The sequence below is a fragment of the Grammomys surdaster genome, unplaced genomic scaffold (assembly GCF_004785775.1).
Source record: "Grammomys surdaster isolate TR1022 unplaced genomic scaffold, NIH_TR_1.0 126158, whole genome shotgun sequence".
In the NCBI taxonomy this organism is placed as follows: Eukaryota; Metazoa; Chordata; class Mammalia; order Rodentia; family Muridae; genus Grammomys; species Grammomys surdaster.
In genome coordinates this window covers 1517449-1522355 of record NW_021620966.1, presented here as the reverse complement: position 1 = coordinate 1522355, position 4907 = coordinate 1517449, and positions in this window count along the sequence as shown.

The following is a 4907-nucleotide window of genomic DNA, read 5'->3' as shown; positions in this document are numbered from 1 at the left end:
ATTTTATTTTATTTTATTTTATTTTATTTTATTTTATTTTATTTTATTTTATTTTATTTTATTTTATTGGTTTTTCGAGACAGGGTTTCTCTGTGTAGCCCTGGCTGTCCTGGAACTCACTCGGTAGACCAGGCTGGCCTCGAACTCAGAAATCCGCCTGCCTCTGCCTCCCAAGTGCTGGGATTAAAGGCGTGTGACACCACCACCCGGCTTGTACAGGTTTTAGTATGCATATAAATTTTCATTTATCTGGGATAGTTACCTGCATATGCAATTACTAGGTCATATTGAATTGTGTGTTTTGTTTAAGAAAAAGTTACCCAGTGTTTCTAGTGGCTGGGCCATTTTTGCATACCCAGCAGCAGTGTGAGGGCTCAGCATACGAGTGCATGTTTGGCATGGCTTGGCATTTCATTTTAGTCATTCTAGTATTTGTGTCGCTATCTCATCAAGGTTTTAATCTGTATTGTCCTCATGACTAACGACGTTGAACATCTTTGTTGTTCATGTTCTCTTTAGTAAACTGTCTACTTACTTCTCAGTCACTTTTGATGGGATCGTTTGCTTTCTTATTGTCTGATTTTGAGAATTCTTTACATTTTTTGTTTATAAAAGGATGTATCAATTGGTATGTGTGTGTGCCTGTCTGCATTCATGTGCACATGTTAGCAGGAGCCTGTGTAGGCCAAAGAAGGGTTTAAAATCCCCAGAATTGAAGTTACGAATGGTTGTAAGTTGCCGTTTGGGTGCTGGGAACCAAACTCAGATCCCTTGCAAAAGCAGTGCTCTCATCTTTGGTCTGGTTGGTAGATTTGGGTGTGGGGTTGACATCAAGACAGACAGGAAATAGCTATTCTCAATCTTTTGTGCATCTGCATACATTTTAGGTTGAATGGGTCTTTTAAAGGATTTTGATTGAAACTACTGTGGTGGTTTGAGTAAGAATGGCCCCCATAGGCTCATATATTTGAATGTTTAGTCATTAGGAAGTGGCACCATTTGAGAAGGACTAGAAAGTGTGGCCTTGTTAGAGTAGGTGTGGCCTTATTGGAGGAAGTGTATCACTGGAGATGGGCTTCCAGATTTCAGAAGTCCAAGCCAGGTCTGGTTCTCTCTTTTCCTGAGGCCCGTAGATCAGGTTGCAGCTCTCAGTTTCCAATCAAGTGCCATATGTATGGTCATGTTTCCCACCATGATGATAATGGACTGAACCTCTGAAACTGTAAGCCAGCTCCCAATTAAATGCTTTTTTAAAAATAAGAGTTGTCTTGCTCATGACTTTTCTTCACAGCAATAGAATAGTGACTAAGACAACAACGTTAAATTTAGTTTTCAAATATCCAATATGATATTTTAGACCTTCCATAATTTTTTTTCAATGTTTTGTAGTTTTCAGGATCTGGTGCCTGGACTTGTTCTAGGAGCTCTATATGGAAATAGTGCATTATTTGCTATTTTAAGTGGAATTATTGTTTTGACTTTCACTCTCCAACTTCAACTGCTGGTATATAAAAATATTCTGCAAACATCACAGAGAGGTTTCCTGGATTCTGAGTTGGTCGTATTTGCTGGTCTGTAAACTGGATATGACTCTGTGATTTGCTTCTGAATCAAACACAAGATGGGAGTAGTATAATCTCAGTGGAAACAGACTTTTATCCTCTCACTGTCGTTTTTGCTGATTGTGAAAACAGTCTTCCCAGATGACTAGTGTTTCCGAGACTGATGCAACACATGCTTGCATTTCCCTACAGCTTCATTATCGACTGGATCTGTTTTTCTTCTGTTTTGCAGCCACACCCATGCCCAGATCTACAAATCAGGGCAGACAAGACGACCGAGCAGTTCACAACTGTGAGGCGTTCCAGGGAGTTCCAGGCATGACTGTTTTTTTCCATAAAAATACAAAATGCATCCTGACATGTGGCATATGCTAATATTCCCAATACTTGAAAGGTGGAAGCAGGAGGATTGCCATAAGCTTAACACAAGCCTAAACTATAGAAAGAGGCCTCATCTCAAAACCTGCCTCACAAAAAACCAACAACAACAACAAAACTCCAAACAAACAAAAAACCCACTACCACTGCCACCACAACAAAAACCCTTATAACTGAGTAACAAGGCCTGTAACTGGTTCTTCTAGTTAAGGAAAGCAGAAGACAAGGAAAGCTCCAGAAGGAAGGCTTGGACAGGAAGTTGGTTGCACACTTGCCCCATTATAGAGCAAGCACTACTGTTCACTCACTAGGATGAGAGACGTGTAAATAAGCTAAAGTCCATGTAGGTCTTACTTACCACATAGAGGTACGGGACACTCACTGCGGAAATCTCTAGGATATGGATAAAAGCAAAAATGAGAAACTGTGACCTGTAACCTCATCAAAGGAGATATGCTCTTGCTTTTTCTCTATATAAACATGCAATTTTAGGCTTACTCACAAAGTAGGCTACATTATGATACTTTTTTAAAAGTTAAACATTTTCAGGTAGTAAAATTATCACACATGTCATTAATTACTGTCGTCTTTTGTATGGTTGTCTCAAATTTTTAGTCACTTGAATTTTTCTTCTGCTTTGGGGAGTGTAAGAGGGATGATTAATTACACACTTATTGTAGTAGAAAAACCTGATTGAGAAATCAACTATATCTAGTTTTCTTGGCTATGGACTCTTCAGAAAGGAATGTTAAGTATTTCCCCCACATCCTCCCAGGAGAGTGGCCAGGACTTCAAGTCTGGTAGGTCAAAGAGGTTGAGAGGTAGCTTTTTAGTTAGGAAGTTGGTTTACCTAGGGCAGTGGCTTCCAGCACCTGGCAGCGGATCAGTGATCACAAATGTCGGACACTGAGACCCAGATGGGTCCCCTTCCCCTTCCAGAGGTTGGGAAAAGCTGGTATTCAGATGGCTGTGAGGAACTAAAAGAAAGACTTTTCAATGGCTAAACATTTGGGCATGGCATGCATGATGAGTGGGTGTAGGAAAACTCTGCTAATTAAGGTTGATGTCTACCCTTGACCGGATAGCCTTCTGGGGTTCCCTTCATTGGCAGGGCTTCTGCTTCTCTGATCTTGTCTGGGGAATTCAAAAATCTGTACCTGTGGAATGTCACATAGCCTTAGAGTATAGGATCAACTTCCTTTTTCCTGATAAGAACCTGTTCAGCTAGCACCTGAGATTTCTGAAATGCTTCCCCATGCTAATGAGGCATTTTGGTACCCTAAGCCTTCAGTCCATGACCTTTGCCTATCTTGGCTGTTCCTACCTCCGGTCCCCACCAAATTATATAAGCCTTGAATCACCCCATGTAAGGTTGATCCAACTCCCTGCAGTTGGTCCCAGTGTGATCACTCATTCTAAGTACTCACAGGGCTTCTGAGCCCTGGTGGTCATCCCTGTTGTCACTGCCCTCATGGACCAACATCAGCCAGTGATTCCAGAGGGCAGGGAGAGCCACATGGGGGCAGCATACCTGATGAAGCCATGCCCATAGACACAAAAAGACTAGCATGTAGCCATGCAGTAGCCATTAACTGCCTGAGCTCCTCCAAACCAGGAGTAGCTGTCCGGTTCAACTTTAATTCACCTGCTTAGGATTTCTGCTTTAGTTTGCATTTAGAAAGATCAAGTGAGTCACGAGGAAGACCCTTTAATATTAGACCTCTAGCTAACTAAATAACTAACTGTGAACTGGGTTTGGAATCCAATTTAAATAAATTTCAAGAAAATAAAGAATATAATTTCTTTCCTGCCAACTATCACAAAGCTATTCCTTGTTATATGCCATGCCGTGATGAACACTATGATTTGATGTTCAACTGTGGTCCCTGATGGTTCACCTCTGATGTTTTCTTGGCCCCTAAGGAGTGGCAAGGTCTGTTGGCTGACCTGAACTGGGCTAAGGCAGAAATGGCAGGATATTCTGAGTTTGGCCCTAGCTCCCTCTCAAACATGCTTTATAGCTCAGAGAATGTTTCTTCACCCACTTCACCTTCAGTCGTTCCATCTGTAAGGTTCTGCCAACCAAAAGTATCTGCCACGTGGCAGTACTCAGGCTACATAAAATCTAGACAGACACTTTTCCTTGTGGCAGAGCTCAGGCTACATAAAATCTAGACAGACACTTTTCCACACAAGGTAGAAGCAGCTTCTATGTGTTTCAGTCAAACCAGATGTTGTTGACCTGTTCCGAGACAAATCATAAATTTGACACTTCTACATTTCCACTTTTGCTATTCCTTCCATCCAGTATGGATACCTCTCACTATATTTTCAAGTCCAACTCACCCTTTAAGATTCAACAAAACAACTCCCTTTCACAAAGCTGCCTCTATTTCTCCCATGGTAATCCATCTTATTTCTTCTTCAACAGGCATCTAATAGCCGTGAGTAGTCATCTGATAACATTTTGCAAGCTCGCTGAAGGCAGAGGTTGTTCTTTATTATCTGTGCATCCCCCTTCGGGACTCAGCTCAAGGTTCTGAGAGTTATCAGCCAAATGTAGAATTAAAATTGGGACCTAGACTTGGGCTTGGATGCAATTCCAGACTATTTCAGGCCCCAGAATGGGTGGGGCAATGAAATGAATTCTGGGATTCAGAGACAAGGCTTCTGAACATGAGTGTGGCCTGGGCTTCAGTGCCTGCCCACCAACTCAATACCGTCTTGTCTAGGCCCTACAGGAACAAGGAGACAATGTACTCAGGACTCTCTTTAATTGACCCTGAAGCCTTCAAGGGACCTCACTTCACCCATCCCTTCCCTGTGACCCTACAAATAAGGCAAAGGCCTAAGAAAGCCTGCAGAAAATGGTTAAAGGAATTTTGGGAAAAGGCCAATGTCCAAACTCCCAGTTTCTGGCTTGAGCTATGTACTTGCTCTTAGCCCAAAACGTTGTTGACCCTTTGT